This window comes from Magnolia sinica, chromosome 19, assembly GCF_029962835.1.
Source record: "Magnolia sinica isolate HGM2019 chromosome 19, MsV1, whole genome shotgun sequence".
Lineage (NCBI taxonomy): Eukaryota > Viridiplantae > Streptophyta > Magnoliopsida > Magnoliales > Magnoliaceae > Magnolia > Magnolia sinica.
In genome coordinates this window covers 43,934,799-43,952,510 of record NC_080591.1, presented here as the reverse complement: position 1 = coordinate 43,952,510, position 17,712 = coordinate 43,934,799, and the positions used below count along the sequence as shown (strand labels likewise).

The 17,712-nt window shown below is 40.3% G+C and overlaps 1 long non-coding RNA gene across 1 annotated transcript; it reads left to right on the top strand.

Moving 5' to 3' along the window:
- The first annotated feature begins 2,506 nt into the window (after window positions 1–2,506).
- LOC131235052 (uncharacterized) lies at window positions 2,507–3,831 on the top strand. The gene is made up of 2 exons (XR_009165902.1): window positions 2,507–3,622; window positions 3,683–3,831. It is a non-coding gene; the product is annotated as an uncharacterized LOC131235052 (long non-coding RNA).
- Window positions 3,832–17,712: the final 13,881 nt, after the last annotated feature.

Genomic DNA, 17,712 nt, shown 5'->3' with positions numbered 1-17,712 from the left:
TCCCCTGCTTTCCTAGTTTAGGATTAGCTTATTGTTTTCATGTTATGTCTAGGATAGTTGGCTTTATGTCGTTAGGATAGTTTCTTTTTTATTGGTTTAACTCTTGTGCTGACTCACCTTCACGCTGAGATCTCTTTAGAAAAAGCCATAGTCTCCTCGTCAGGTACTACCTTTCCATCACTTCTCCTTTACTTTCGTTGTCTCATGTGCATTGCATGCTTATATCTTTTACATTGAGGAAAATGTAGATTTTAGGTTGGGGATGAGAGATTAGGTTACCTAATCAGTATTTTCTTAGTCTTGAGCAAAAATTGTAAATTTTTTTAAATATTTTCTAGAAATTCTTATGAATTCGAGTGATTTTGAAGGTTATTCTTCATTTAAGAAGTATAAGATACGTAATGTTGGTGATTTATGACTGTTGGGTTTAGTAATCTGTTAGATTTCACATTTAAGTTCAAATAATTGATCCATGATTAGAAATTTTAAACATTGATGGAGTCATGATTTCACATGTCACATCTAGCTTACACATTAAGGTTTCAGTTCAATATTGAAGGAACCAACCTGGGGAATTTGTCCATCATGTTCAATAAAAAAAGATAGAATAAAAAAAGAGAATACCTAGCTAAACAACAGTTGTCATCGAAAACGGCTACCTATTAAAGATCTTTAAAATGTTTGACATAGCGTGAAGCCATCGATGGAAAAATCAAAAGCTGGAAGAATAAAAAGGCTGAACTGTAAGACAAGTTTCGGTTTAGGTTTCGTTATCTAGAATGCTCCTTTTGGTTATCAATGTTATTATGAAAATTGATGATTGGATCCTTAATTATGATAAATCAAGGTTGCACTATACACCCATGGAACTCAATGTTTAGAATTGTTCTAATTGATGGACTAATACTTTGAACTTGACTATGAAGTTTACCGTGTGCTTGAGTCTAGCAGAAAGTAATGCCCAACATTGAGGTATCTTGAAATTCTATTATCCAGATTGCTTTTCAAAAATCACTTGAGTTTATAGAAATTGTCTTGTAATTCTCAAATTATTTGTTACATACTTTGCTCAGGACTAGCAAAATGCTAGTTGGAGATTGTGTTGAGGGTCAAATGTCACACCCCAAACTCAGAAATCGGGCTCACAAAATTCTCGATTACTGAATCCAGCGCTAACAGCCTCCGTAGTAAGGGTGCACATGGAACCGGTAGAACCGTGGAACCGGACCAGAACCGTTGGATTGGTTCGGTTTGGTCTGGTTCTAGATAGCATCGGTTCCGGTTCCAAAATTTGGAGAACCGTTGCATATGGATCGGTTCCGGTTTAAGGTTGTGCATAACCGAACTGAACCGTTGATCCAAACCATGGCCCGAACCGTAGATCCGAACCATTACCCGAACCGTCGATCCAGACCGTCAAATAGTGCCTTGACTATAAAACAAAAAAAAAAACCCTAAAGGTATCTGGACTCTCTACTCACTACTCTGCTGCCAACCGCCCCTTCCCGCCCTCTCTCTCTTAGTCTCTCTCTCTATCTCTCACCGTCTCTATTTGGTAAATCAGGCCAATCCTGCAGTCCCTGCCCAATCACCGGTAGCCTAGGCCCCTACCTAATCACCAGCAGTCCCTGCCCCATCACCGTGCATCGTGTGGCCTAGGCCCCTCCCCAATCAGGCCAGTCCCTGCCGAATCAGTACCATGCGGTGCCCTCCATCTCTGTAACTCTCTCTCTCTCTCTCTCACCCTCCCATTCTGCTCCTGTAATAATATAGGGTCTGTTGCAGCAAATCACCTCCTCCGTACAGATGTAATGGGAGGCTGGACCGTCTAAATTCCAACCCTCATTTTGGAATTTATATGGTGTAGGCCAAACACCAAAATGCCAAACACCAACGAAGAACTTTAGACACTCAGCATACTTCTCCAACCATGCTCACAAACAAAGCAAAAAATCTCATTTAAGTAGCCATTCCTTGGTACAATATTCTGTTCTAATGCATTGGCATTCTTAAAAACAATGATTCTTAAAAATAATGTAGTATTAACTAAAGAAGAGATGGGAAAAGGAAAAAAAGAAAGAAAAAAGTGATGGCAGTTCTTCACATGCTCTAAAACTTGCTGACTTACTCAAAATTCAAACAGTTTTGAGCATGACTCAGCCAAGTTTTGGAGAGAGTAAGGTCGGCCAGGTCAACTCAATGCAACTTGCAATGACTTGGCCAAGTAACTTGCCCCATCAAGCATTTTTCAAATCAAATATTAAGGGGGGTGGGGTGTGTTTGGAATACTGAACCTTTGTTATGAGAACCAGGGTATTAAAACAGTGTGCTTTAGATGATTTGTTGTTGGTTTTTGGCTATTTTAAGTATTTTATCTTATTATTTGTATTATTAATAATCCTAAAATTACAATTGTATTATTATATGTAAAGCTTTAGATGATTTGTTGTTGCACTTTTCTGATGTGAGATTGCTGATGTGTTGCTGCACTTTTCTATTCAAAAGATTTACAATTTGCCTCTATACAATTTGCGTTAACCAAACAGATCGATTCCACTAAACTTGCAAGAAATGGAGGAAGAAGAGTAGAAGGCCCTCTTAAATTCAAAATTTTCAATAAGCCTTGAAAGATAATGCTCCCTTCTCTGAAACAACTGCCTTTTACCATAATGCAGCTCTTCATCCTGCGTGAAAAAACATCTACCTCTGAACAAATCTTTAACTACTTCACAGATATTGCAAGAAAGAAATTCAATACTATTTTTTTAGTGTATTGAAACATGATTTGGAAAGCAGATGATGAAATCAAGCCATTTGGAAACTGATTCATGCGAGAGATCCAACCATTAGGTGGGCCGTATTGTTTAGATCTTCTGGTTAAAAATCAGGCCATTTCATTCCTCAGGCTGGCCAAACAGAGGCCCAAAACTGTTTCTTGCTAGCCATTCATTTGTTTTGTATGTTATAGACCACTTGACAAGTGAAACAAACTGATTTTTAGGCCAGAATATCTAAAAAAGCATAGCCTAAATGGAGTTTGATTATGTAGATTATTGTTGTTGACTTGAGTATTTGAATCAGTCTCAAATGCTCATTTGGAAGCACCCACTAGAGGCCACCTCAATGATGGGTCAATTGTATTTAAGTGGTTTGCATTTGTAACTGGTAGATATGTAGATTGTCTTTTGGACCATTTGTGTAAACTTGTCTTGGCCATGGAAAAAAGGAGATGGGTTGGATAGTTATGAACTTCCAATGAGCATGCTTTTCAAGCTACTCTTTATCCAAGAGTTGTTCCATTGCCTAGATAGTGCAGATCCGTCCCCGAAGTGCACCAATTAACAGTTTGTAGGGTTGGCACTGCCAAAGTGAAAAATGAGAATGTTCTTTGCTGCACTTCTGGTTGTTGATAACTATGATTAGTTGTCAATTTCCACTCTTTATCTTAGATAGCCGAATATACAAACTCATTTATGCCAATTAATTTTCTTTTTGGCCTTCTTCTTTGCAGGATTGATGCTGAGACCTTTCTGTTTATTGGATCAGTACTCCTCTTGTGGTAGTGATATGTGAATGGGCGTAGTTGATTTTTGGGTGAATATTGTAAATTGTTGTCTGTAAGGTCGATTAAGCAACACAATTGTTTTTGGGCTATGTCAGTTTCTGACTGTCTGTCGATAAGGTCGATTAAGCAACACAATTATTTTTGGGCTATGTCAGGAAATGATACAATGACCTGTTATTTCCATGTGCTTCAGTTATGCCACATGACAATTTAGGTGGACAATTTTTTGAGGCTGAGCCCACATTTTAAATCATCATTTTCATCTCTATTAGTGGGCCACACACGTGCAGAGCTCTCTTAGACAGTATTTCTCTCTCTCTCTCTCTCTCTCTCTCTCTCTCTCTCTCTCTCTCTTTGAAGAAGGCATGGCTAATATTGAAATTCAAGGTGACTTCAAAAATCGTAGTGAGAGGGATTTTGGCCAATTCCCCTCTTCCATGATGTATTTGGTATTAGTAGGTTGGGTCCAGGAAAAAAAAAGTTTTTTGGGCTCAATCTTAGCTGTTAGAATGGATAGTGGGAGTGGATAAAATACATAAATCAGAGTGGACACCATAGATCGAGTTAACTCAGTCCACAATCTGCTTCCGCAAGTAAGGATTTTCTTTTACAGAGAGGTGGACCAGCCTAGAGAGGCAAGGGCTCAATTTAGTTGATAAAAGGTTTTTTAAATTTTCCTGGTAAGGCTAGAACTGTGGAACCGATCCAGAACCGAATCGTTTTTCACGGTCCGGTTCCGGTTCGGTTCCAGGGTACCAACAGTTCGGTTCCGGTTCTAAAAATGGTGGACCGTTAGGAACGGTTCGGTTCCGGTTTCACCCCAGAATCGGACCGAACCGACCCATGTGCACCCCTACTCCGTAGTACCCCATTCTCAGCTCTTGGCACCCATTTACCAGGTTCCGATCTTAAGATCCTACAAGGAGGATTTTCAACATTAATTTGATTTATAATAAGCATAACTATAAGCATAACCCATGAACAACAACCACAAGAACACCATCACAAAATCCACTATAATAAAAAACTTTAAGGTACAATGCATATGAAAGGAAATACAAGATAATAATAACAGAAACTCCTGAAGCTCGACTGCACGCTCCTGTTGCGACTAAGCTACGGCTGCGTCCTGACGTCACCTGCACGCATCAATCATACATAATCTTAGAGGAAGCTTAGATGATGGTATAAGTGTGTGTAATATGAGCGTGCTTAGAACGTAATATCAAAGTAATGTGGAATCATGCTGATGAGTCCATGAATGCAATCAGCCGTACCAAGGCTATGCGATACAAGGCATGAATGCTATCGACCATATCAAGACCATGCAATGTAAGGCATGAACACTATCGGCCACATCAAGGCCATACGATGCAAGGAGTGAATGATGTCGGCCATACCAAGGCCATGCGATGCGAGATGCAACTCAAGCATACCAGTCTTCATCCGAATCCACATATCAATGCAACTCATTACTAGAGCATCAAATATCAATACAATTCTCATGCTGGACAATCACCGAGGTCTAGTACACTTTACGTCAGCTTGCCGCCCCTATCTTAGTGCATAAGTAGGTAAGTGGAAGAGACCTCACTATCTGTCTGCCAATATCGGGCCTGACTCGTCGATAGCGGACCCATTCCTCAAGCTGGTCAAACTCAACCTAGATATTACCCCCTCACTCAGGTGGGTAAGGTCACACTCTTTTCCAACCGACCACGACACAATAGGAGATGTGGCCTACTGGTATATGACCCTCGTGCGCTCATGTATCCACTTGGTCTAGACGTTGGAGTCATCCTCTGGTACCATCGGGTTTAAGGATTTCCACCCAGGGACATCTATAGCGCCCCGATGATAGTAATAGTATTTCCGGTGTCCGATCCTACCATCCACGATATGCCTGTGAAGGCCACAGTCCTGTTGTTGCTAGGGCATATAGTAATTATGTCATACAAATGCGAAGTGCATGAATCACACTATCAGTCATGCAGCAATCTTGCGCATACCGCACGCTCATGTGGAGCAACTCTGCCTATGAGGGAGCCCATAAACAATCTACCCGAAGGCATTATGCTATGATCAGTCACTCCTCATATCAAGCATACATATGATGTGTATGAGCGTGAATTACGGAGCTATACTAAGCATGTTATATGGTGATGGACTTTATTCATAACGAAGATGGGCCTAGACGGCCTACACATAACAAGTATGGGCCCAACAATGGGTCCTACAAAGAGTTACAATGCGGACATTTAACCATCATTGCTCATACAATGTGGACATCAAACCATCATTGCTCCCAAGGCATGGCCCACCATAAACATCATTACATACATCATGGTGGAATCACACATCGCAATGGACCTCATATACACCACATTCGGCCACACACAAAGGCCTCACATACATCTCATTGGGCCTCACTCATGGTCCTTATAAACATCATATTGGACCTTAACCCATGGGCCTTAAATACATCACAATGGGCCTTATATACATCAAGTGGGCCGCATCAATGGGCCACACCAATGGGCTTAATACACATCAAGTGGGCCGTATCAATGGGCCGCACCAATGGGCCTTATATACATCAAGTGGGCCGCATCAATGGGCCACACCAACGGGCCTAACACACATCAGGTGGGTCGTATCAATGGGCCACACCAATGGGCCTTATATATATCAAGTGGGCCGCATCAATGGGCCACACCAATGAGCCTAATACACATCAATGGGCCACACCAATGGGCCTTATATACATCAAGTGGGCCGCACTAATGGGCGTTATATACATTTAGTGAGCCGCATCAATGGGCCACACCAATGGGCCTAATACACATCAAGTGGGTCGTATCAATGGGCTGCACTAATGGGCGTTATATACGTCAAGTAGGCCACATCAATAGGCTGCACCAATGGGCCTCACCATCTACACCATTCATCTATTTTAGAGATCATTTAGAGCATTTTCCAAAAAAATGTATCATATCAACAGATCATCTAGACCGCACTCCAAATAGCGGCGGAGATGATGATTGGAAGATCATCTGGACTATACCACAAATAACGGTGGAGATAATGATTTTCAACATTTAAATTTGCGGGTCCCACCATTTTATTTTCCATCCAACCTAATCATAAGGTCACAAAGACCTGGATTAAGAGGAAAAATAAATTTCATATTGATCCAAACTTCCGTGACCCCAAAAAGGGGTTTCAATGGTGGACGTTCACTCTACACTATTTTCTACAGTGTGGTCCACCTGATCATCAGATCTGCTTCATTTTCCTATCCCAAGCCTTAAGATGAGCTTACCAAATGAATGGACGGTTTGGATGGAACACATCCATCAGAGGGACCCATAGAACTTGCTACCATCAATCCAGCAATTATTCAGTTGGTGGATGGATGGTCTGGATGGAACACATTCATCATGTGGGTCACGCTTGTCCAGATGGACGATGTGGAATACAAAACATACATCACAGTGGGTTTCCACAGATGGATGGACGGTATGATAAGCACAAACATCAAGTGTGCCACTGCATAGACGATGCAGATACAAGATGCATCATGGTGGGGTTGTGCATGGCACCATCCAGGTGGACGGTGCAGATGAAACACATACTATTAAGATGGGTGCCACAGAATTTGGTGACATCAATACACAGCTATATAGCTGGTGTGGGGATCCCAACCAGTCCGTACAGCAGGTGGGTCCCACATGGGGCGCACCACATACCTATATATTATAATATATTATATTATATATATATATATATATTGATACAACGTCTAGGGGCTGGACGTTCGTCTACCGAACGGTCTGGATGATCAAACGTATACCTCAAGGTGGGTCCCATCGCACACATGCAGCATGTGTGGGGTGGGCCCCACACACCTACTAAAAAATGGATGGACGGTGTAGGATATAACACGCATTCCACGGTGGGACCAACAAAACTTACTAACGTCAATCCAGCTTTATGCTGGTGTGGGTACTCCAGCCAATCTGATTTCAGGTGGGTCTCACCCACCAGCTATGGATGGACGGTTTGAATATCAAGCATCAACGGGTGGGCCACAATATCATAAATAAAAGGAGAGAGAGAAAGAGGGGGAGAGAGAAAAAAACGTGAAGGGAAGGGACCCTGCCACTATTGGGCCCTCTCTTATACAATGCATACATCAAGTGGGTCCCATAACAAGTGGTCCCTTGAAACAAAAAATCAACGGTGGATCACCCATTTCTTACACTCCATCTTAGTCCCTTAGCTTCCTTGGCTCCTATGCTCAACCTTTGATGGTGGATGATGGAGTTTTGATGGTTGGATGGTGAGATGTGGGGGGTAGGAAAGTGGGCCACACCTAGCTTCTCCTTGGGAGGCTTAGACGTTAGATTCTCTTGAGTTGCTTGGGAGTGAAGAGAGAGAATGAGAGAGAGAGAGAGGTAATGGGATGAAAAGAGATGGAGTGATGGGTGGAGTGATGGTGTTATAAGAAAGGGATGGGTGAGAGAGAGAGAGAGTTGACTTTGGGAATGGGAAAGGGATGGGTTGCTTGTACTTGTGATAGGGTGTGTACTTGATTGATTGATTGATTGATTGATTAATGAGATAGGTTGTAGAGATTATCCCAGAATTCGCACACGCAGTGCTTTCCTCGAAATAAACGCGGGCCCACATCTTCTAGCATGGGTATCGTATTGGCGCGTGAGGCACGGTGTTGGATCCGTGGCGACGGTGCGGTCACTACGGTACAAGTTTCGAGTTGAGCCGACTCAAAATCATTGGATGCGACTTAAGGTGGGACGCAAATGTCAATTACAGGTCGAGGGTTGCCGAAATTCGACGAGGAGGATTGTGAAAGCCTACGGAATGGCACGGACTAGGATACGAGCCTTACATCAAATATTGCATATTAGACCCTAGTTATTACTTGGTTTTATGTACATGATAATGTTTAATGTTCTATTTTAATAATATTTTTGTTGCAAGGTGAATTTAGAAGTTTGGAGTGAAAAAGAGTGCTAAAGGCATGGATTTGATGCTCAAGAATCACCAAGGTAAGGGACGGATCTTAGGGGACCGAGATTGAAGAATTCACACGTCAAAGATTTGAAAAAATCAAGTAATTGAAGATGAAAAAGCCTGAAAATCATCCTTAATATAAGATCACAGGGTTCTCGCCATCCATTTGGCTTGAAACTTTATATCTGTCCTGAGAATCATAAAGTAACTGTACACGTAAAATTTCAGCCATTGGATCTTTGTGAAAGTGGTCCAACGAACAAAGTCAGCAATAAATCACTAATCCGGGGCCCACCTGATCTTTGGATATGCTTCAATTTTAGTCTCAACCCCTTAAATTGGATGGAGGAACGGATGAACGGAGTAAATTTATCGGAAACATCACAGTGGACCCCACTGGCAGTGCCAGTGCACAGTGCACAAGTGCACTCGCAATGCATCAGACTTGAAGTCCCAGTCAAAGTTGATTGACCCGACGTTTTACGCATAGCAACGAAAGTGGATCCCACTGTGATGTGTGGTGGCCCTCCATGTTGATCAATTCGATGATCTGAACCATCCATTTCGATCCAGGGGATGCCGACCACAACCATGCTCTCCATCTGCATCCATGCACGTGGACACACGAAGATTACCGTCAAATGCAGGATAAATGGCAAGAAGATTTGATCCCTTGGGCCACACCAAACTCAAGCAAAATTGTCCATTCCTAACTGAAATTTTGCCATGAATCTAATGGACAAGGAAGATTTCTCTGAAAACATCACTGTGGGGCCCACCGAACATCCCAGCGCAGGTACATGCGCAACGTACGTCCGGATGTTGCGAGCTGTTATATGATCATGAACACGGTCGGATCAGTGATTCGGACCGTCCAGAAGATTCAAAAGGGGGCCACAACCCCAACCATGGAGCCAAAACTAAGTTGTGGGATGGTCAGTTGTCCCAAACTCAATCCAATTGCAGGTTTTTTGCACAGTCTGGTTTGTTGTGTAAACGCACTACTCCACCGACTCTCACCAACTTTTCTCCACTCCACCGATGCTTGTGGCTATAAAAGGAGAGCATGGAGACGTGGAGATTATCATTAGATCAATCAGACATGGAAGAGAAGAGAGAGAGGGAGAGAGAGAGTGTGTGTGTGTGTGTGTGGACGGCCAGCGGCATCTTCTTCTCCTTACTCTTTGGTTTTTTTTCCTTCCTTTAATGCTTTCTTAAGTGATTTTGGTTGATCATGAGTATGGTTGGCTAAACCTCTTAGCTAGGGCTAAGCAGTGAAGCTTGTAGCGTGATGGGGTGTTTTCTATTACTTTGATTCATGTTAAGTTGAACTGATTTTAATTCTAGTTTGATTATAAGGGATGCTTTTAGTTTTTAATGGTTTATTATGACTTAAATTACAATGGATCTGTGATAGCTTTGAGCATGTTCTTTTCATTATCGAGATTGTGATTTTAGGAAATCCTGTTATTCACCATCGTCCCTTGGGCATGGTTAGATAATGGAATTCTCCCTAACCCTAATAATCTCAGATTGGATGTGAATTGGTTAAATTTTGTTATTTGCTTTGTCTCATGGGCATGGTTTTGTGATGGAATCAATTCTAGTTCTAATACCTCTCGTCTCTTGAAAATCATATCAAAGGAAGTTCAGATTTGGAATTTAATGAATTATCTTCCAATTAGATGAAGATGGGCCTCTGATTCCAGTTGTGTTCTTGAATCAAGCATAGATCTCCCGATTGCTACATGTGGATCCTTGGCACCCTGGTTTCGTACCTTTGAATTTTACAAGTTTTAGTTCAATAATTCACAATTATTCTCTTAAAATTTCCTGATTTAGATTACATGTTCATCTAGTTCTAGTTCTGGTTACTTTCATATTACGTACAAGGTTCAGTCCCTATGGATTTGACCTCAGTATTACTGAGATTATTACTACATCACGACCCTATACTTAGGGTGGTGAACAATAACCCTATAAGATTTGAGGTTCTTTTATAGCCTAATGGGCTTTATAAATAATCTTGTTATGTGTCATCCTGTTTGTAGGCTTGCTGTGGAGGATTGAGATATGGCAACACACATTTATTGTAATGATGAACATCTCATCCTTAAAAGGACTGTTGAATTTAATCTTCTCTTGATGGACCTTCACGTTGTTCTAAGTATTTCAACGACACTTTTTGTTGAGTTCCTTAATTTTCTCTTGGAGTTGTTGTCCTTTGCTCTTTGACGATTTCTTCCTTGTGAAAGAGGGAGGAGGTCTTCCCTCTCTATTGGATGGCTTAGAGCTATTTGTCTGGATATTTAAAGTGACCTTCAACCAATATTCCCATGCTGATTCATGGCCTTGCCAGGGAGGTCTTTTTATATCTCCCATAATTATGGCCTGACGGATGGGGCTAGCCAAGAGAGATACGAGGTCTACGAAGTCTATTACCAAAGGGCTTGGCTCTTTGAAAAGAGAGGGGTGCCCAGTCATCGTCTTCACTCGTTTCCTAAGACGATCATTTGCTTAAGGAGATTAAAGGATTTGTGGTGATCTCATCCCTTGGCTCATAGAAGATTGATGAATAGGAGTAGAAGGTTCTTGAGAGGATTTGGAAACTCTCTTACTCTTTGTCATTTGAATAGAGAAAAATAAGAAAAGGTGGGGTAAAATTTCGGGAGAGTCTGGATACTTTGGCAAGTTTCTGCCAGAGCAGAAGTTTTTTGCGCAATAATACAATAGAGATCAGTAGTGCGGTCCCACAAAGGAACTCTATTGCATGATCATGCAATGGCTTGACACGATGTTGTAAATGCTATAGTATAAATCTAGCACTCGAAGAGTTGTCAAATTTTGTTGTGCCAAACCATTTAGAATTTATATCATGCTTTAAGTTGAATTGATCCGGTTCGTGCATTTTAAAGTTGTCTGCATCTTCGTCGAACTTGCCTACATTTTCAAGTTGATGAGAAGATTGTTGAAGTTCATGGTTTCAAGCTCAAATTCAAAAACTAAGGCTCAAGAACTCAAATTCAAGTTTGAAGTTCAAATACTGTATGCTAAAGACACAAGAACTCAACCGTAACTCAAGCTCAAGTTCAAGAGATCGAACTCAAGCTTCACGTATCACAAGAATTCAAGGTTCTGAAGTTAATAATGTTTCAATTGTTCCAACTCACAAACAAGGTATGAATGACCCTAGATTGACCATAGGTTGAGTCATATTCGTTGCATATTTTATGTGGGTCATTTCACATAGGTCATTTTCTTGACTAGTCTTAGTCCTTGTTTGACTAGTGCAAGTATTGGCTCGACCAATCTAAGAGTTTTCTCGACCAGTCCAAGGTTTGTTGTAATTTACTTTGAGCTTTTATTGTGAATGGTGTAATTTATTTTATGCACTTGTGGTGAATGTTGTAATAACTTAGTTTAATTTCTTTGCTTTTTTATTTGTTTGGGTTTTTGATACTTATAAATGTTCTAGTAAGGTTGTCCTGCCATAAGCCTTTAGTTTTTGGTGTTAGGTTGTCCTTAGAACTAAGTTTATATTAACCTCTCGAGACTAGTACATTTGAGGTTGCTATTTACTTGTGCTTCTTTATTATTTAATTGTGCTATCTATCTTTATATTCCGCATTTATTTTTAATTTGACATAATCCTATTCACCTAACCCCCCCCCCTCTAGGACATTTAGCTTAGCCTTTTCAAGTGGTATCAAAGGCTAATAGCTCTTTTTATTATTTGGATTCATTTCCTGAGCTAATCGATCTGAGCCTATAAGATGTCAAAATTTGATAGCCTCTCAATTACTAGGCCTCCACCTTTTGATGGCTCCAATTATGCCTATTGGAAAGCCAGAATGGGGATCTTTTTAAGGTCCATAGATGAGAGCTGTAGCAAGCTACAGTGACTAGATGGACCCCTCCTACCACTGAAGTGACTGGCACTGATGGATCCAAAACTATAACAGTTACACCATATTTTTCTTGGACCACACTTCAGAAAAATGAGAGTAGTGTCAATGCAAAAGCTTTAAATGCAATCACTTGCGCACTATCACCGGATGAATTCAAAAGAATTATATCTTGTAATACTGTAAAGCAAGCCTAGGACATTTTAGAAATGACACACGAGAGTACAACTAGAGTCAAGAAATACAAACTTCAAATCCTCACCACTCGGTTTGAGGAGATACATATGGAAGAAAGTGAAACTTTCATAGACTTCTATACTAAGTTAAATGACATAGTCAACTCTGTGTGGGGTCTTGATGATAGTATCTCAGAAAGAAAAGTCTATACAAAGTTATTGCGTTCATTGCCTGATAGGTTCAATTCTAAGGTCACTGCCATTCAGGAACTTCGTGATACGGATAATATGAGGGTTGAAGAGCTAGTTGGTTCTTTACAAATCCAAAGTTAAATTTTAAGGCTCCTAAAGGTAAGTCCATCGCCCTTAAATCTTTTAAAAATATTTCTCATGAAAATGCTAGTAATTCTGATTATGAGAACTCTGAAGATGATATGGCATTATTAGCGAAGAAGTTTTATAAAATTTTCAAAAGCAAAAGAGGGTATATTTTCAAAAAACTTTTAAAAAAGAAAAGAACTAGATCTAAAAATTGGAAAACTATTAAAGACAGCCAATGTTTCAACTGTCATAAATGTAACGCCCTGAAATTTGGGGGTCGAGCATAACTCAGCTCCCGAGTTCCAAAATATCACTTATGCAACATATTTAATGATGGATGTATGTTGTCTGTATTAGTGCATAAAACATGGAATAGATTAAGCTAAAGCACAGATATAATTCAGGGATAAGTGAAGAAAGCAAGCGAAAGACTTATAGAAATATATATGTACAAGTGAGAATCCCTGAAGTACATATACAAACCAGGTAGTAATGTAAGTATTACTATTAAAATTACAAGTATCAAGTTACATCATTTAATTTCCAAAAATAATCCCAGAATCCCGCGCATCAGAATAAGGCTCGCTAGAACCCGTCTGAAAACTGCATATAAGAGAAAGCAGCCTCATCATCATCCATCTCCCGCTCTGCCTCAAAGGTCGCCTCAACATCTGCAACATCATCAGCTAAGACAGAGTCTGGTGGGTGTTTAACACCGCCCCAGAACGTGGGAATGAGTGATCAACTCAGTAGAACAATAAAGCACAGGTTAACATGTTATCAGTTCAATCAAGCAGTAATGATAAAGCAGAACAATTAAACATGTCCTAAGTACTCTTGTTAATGCAAGGATGCATGCAGAATGATGCGTGCCCTCACGCGTACACCCTCGGCGTCTTCATCTTACGTTACGCATGACACCACCTCAAAGTGTGCCACATCTACAAAGCACATGCAAATGCGGTGCATGAATATGATTACCAAGTTGTTATTAGTCCTTTTCATACAGCAGGATTGGGAAGCTAAAGTACCTTCCTCATATCACCATCCAAACAGTGATCCATTCTAGGGTCGTCAATCCTAGACATCTCATATGATCATATAGTTTCAGGTCGTAGCAAAGGGATCATCACCAATCAATGTACGCCTATCATACCTTCATTACTACACCAAGGCTCGTCACCTCAATGCGGTATTCAAGCATGCTCGAGGTCACTACAAAGGGCTCGTCACCAATCAATGTAGGCCAACAACACGAATATAGTGTCCCATACCACCATAATCGGCTCACGAGTTTAGTTGCTCACTGGTCATTACGGGGAGGCTCGTCACCCCAGCGTAGGCCGACAGCTCGACCACGGTGTCCCATACCACCATGTCCGGCTCATGAGTCTTAGCGGATCAAGGTACCATGGTTAATAGGATTTCATTGGTAAGTTCGGTACCCTAGATTCAAACAGTAGCATCCAATACATGGTGAACATACATCGGACAATCGGGTTACTTGACGGACTCAACTAGCATGAGCGCACGTTGGGTTGAACGACATAGAGTGCGCAAACACTCCGCATGGCCAAACCACTGTTGATAACTCTAATACGACTCGGGTTCGTCTAATCACGTCCTTTGTGGCGATAGCAATCTCAGCCACAACCTTAAGGCAGATTACCGATTTCCTAGACTATTCATTGTCCCAAACACATTATCCTACAACAGATATTCGTATTAAATGCAGAACAGTAATGGAACAACAACTTCAATCATGTGGTAACCAAGCATTTGAAGAATATCAACTTAACATAAATGTAAGCATAATTAAGACTTGAAATTAAATAACAAGGAATGTAACTTACATGAAGAAAATCATACGCATTAATAGGAGTGTTGAGAATCACTTCTCAACACCCGCAAATAGTGTAATAAGTTACACTTTAGATCATTCAGACATTTCTACAAACACTTAGAATACATAGTTCAACATACATGACGTATGTTGAAATACATGCATTTGGACAAATCCCTTTACCAAGGAGTTGTCGCACATACATCTAGCATAAGTACACGACAAATAATCATGGCAATCACATGTTCATATTTTATACGCATACGGTACTTTATACATACACATAGAATACACAAATCTCAATATATCACATGCATATCAGGAACGCAAAGTAAACATAACATTTGGCATGTGAAATCTCATCCATAACAAGAATAAACCATTAACTGGCACTGAAAGCCTTGAAAACCATAACCTATACACTTAAAGTCCGCACCTTAAGCCAGAAAAGAACACCAAACTGATTTTAGACGAGTTGTCTTCGTCAACGGCGATAGAATACCCTAAAGCAAGGATAGAAATGAGATACAACAACACCAAGACTATTCTAAGCTCTAACACAGATTAGGGTTAGGTTAACTTACTCAAAGATGAACTTAGAATCGTCAGAATAACGATTCAAAGTGAAGGTTCAAAGATGTAGAAGAACAGGAAAGAATCTAAGATGATTCACCAACTTCACTCTCACTTTCTCTCTCTTTTCCTCTCTCTCACTTAGCTAGGGTTAGAAAATTCGTATGGAAAAGAGAGCTAGGGTTTTAAGGTCTATAAATAGGCCAAAAATTGATGGAAATAACCCCTGGGCCAAGGTATACTTAGGGTATAACCAAAACCTGCCTCTCACGATCCAACGAAGCACTTTTGGTGGGCCTATAACCACGAAAGGTCGGACTTAAGCTCACTGACCATGGATCTAGGTCAATCGGATTTTTTGTATTGACCGGCTCTTCAGATCAGCCGTGGCGGACCATACTCAATTCAACGGTCACTAAATCTCGATCAGGTCCACAAGCACAAGGACATGCCTGGGCCACCTTCCCTGATCAGAGGGTGAAATTGGGTCAGAATCCAACGGTCAGATTGCTTAAAATCGTCGCGCAAGCGACACGACTCAGATTTCATAAAATCTTATTAAATTTCCAACCGTTCTCACACTCTTCACTCCAGACTCAAACAAATCGACCCAGAACATCACATGGGCTTGATTTTCGAGGTGATGGTCAAGCCCAACATGGTGACCGCAAAAGCCTAAGATCATCACTATCGGACTTTCGACGCGCGGTCCAGGTCCGATCTAAAACTTCTAAAAACTCTCCAGAACAACTGGATTTAGCGATGGATCCCAGATTTCAGAGTAACATAGCGCTAACTAATCTACACGTTTAGAGTCATGCAGATCGAATTTAAAGTGATTGATGCGAATTTCACAAGCAATCGAGATTAGCACTAATTACCCCAAAAACAACTACTAGGGAAAGATTAGCACAAATTTTTTTGGGTCATTACAATAAATACGGGCATCTGACAAACAAATGTCCAAAGAGGGACAAATCTAAAAAGAAAGGCATGTTGAACACAAGGGATGAATCTTCTTTCTCTGAAGCTTCTTCTGAGTCAAATGATTTTGAACCCGAGTCTACTAATGAGGTCAAGGCCTTAAGACTCAAGCCAGAGTCACTTCCTCAGATAGTTGTAATTCAACTTATGATGAAATTCTAAGAAGCGACCCTAAAAATGATGATGATTTACAAGATGTCTATAATGCCCTATACAGGGAAAGTTGCAAGATAGTTGTAAACTTAAAACTTCAAAAAGAAAAGTTTTTAAAGTTGAAATAAAATTTTGATAACTTAGTTTTAGAAAAATTACATTTTTCTGATTGTTTTGAAAAAGCTAAGTGTGATTTAGATTTCAAAACGTCCCAAGTTGAAAACCATAAATCAGAAAATGAAAAACTAAAACTAGAAGTCTCTTCTCTCTTGAGTTTGAAGGATACTTGGATGTATGCCCAGGGTGATCCTAAAATAGAAAGACTAATAACCGAATCAAGGAAATGTAGCGATAGATCTGGTCTGGGCTACGATAAGAATACACCTCCTAAGAGTAAGTCCACTCTCCTAAGTTTGTTAAAGGGGAGTCCTCTAACTCAAAAGGGAAAAGTCTGAATCAAAATAGTTCAAAAATCCTAAAACTTTTTAGGCTATGAAACCTAAAAGCAACCATTCAATTATAGAAATCAGAATCATAACTCCTTAACTGAGAAAATTGTGGATTTACTCAAGAATCTTTTAAAATTTAACTCGAACGGTAGAATATACAACAACTACAAGTATAGAAAAATCAACTATACTCCAAAATCCAAAACTATAATGAAATGGGTCCATAAGGTTGCATGTCTGATTGCCCACACCGCTTTTAAGGCTTCGAGTCAATCAAAGTGGTATCTAGACAGTGGTTGTTATAGACACATGACAGGTGATAAAGGTTTGTTCAACTCTTTAATCTTCCTCCATTTGAGAATGTGTTGTTTGTAGAGGGCCTTAAGCACAATCTCCTAAGCATTTCTCAAATTTGTGATAATAAACATAGCGTCAAATTCACTAACCAAGGGTGTGAGATTTCTAATGAGAATGGTTCTGTGATATTACTAGTCACAGAACATCTGAGAACTGCTATATAGTCTATGATTCAAGCTCGTCTAATTTATCATGCTACATGGTCCAAACTAATGAGACCGAACTATGGCATAAATGCTTAGGACTTGCACACTACCATAATCTTTATAGACTGAGCAAAAGTGAAGTAATAAGAGCTCTACCCAAGTTAAAGAAAGTAGATAAAATTTATGTTGAATGTCAGATTGGA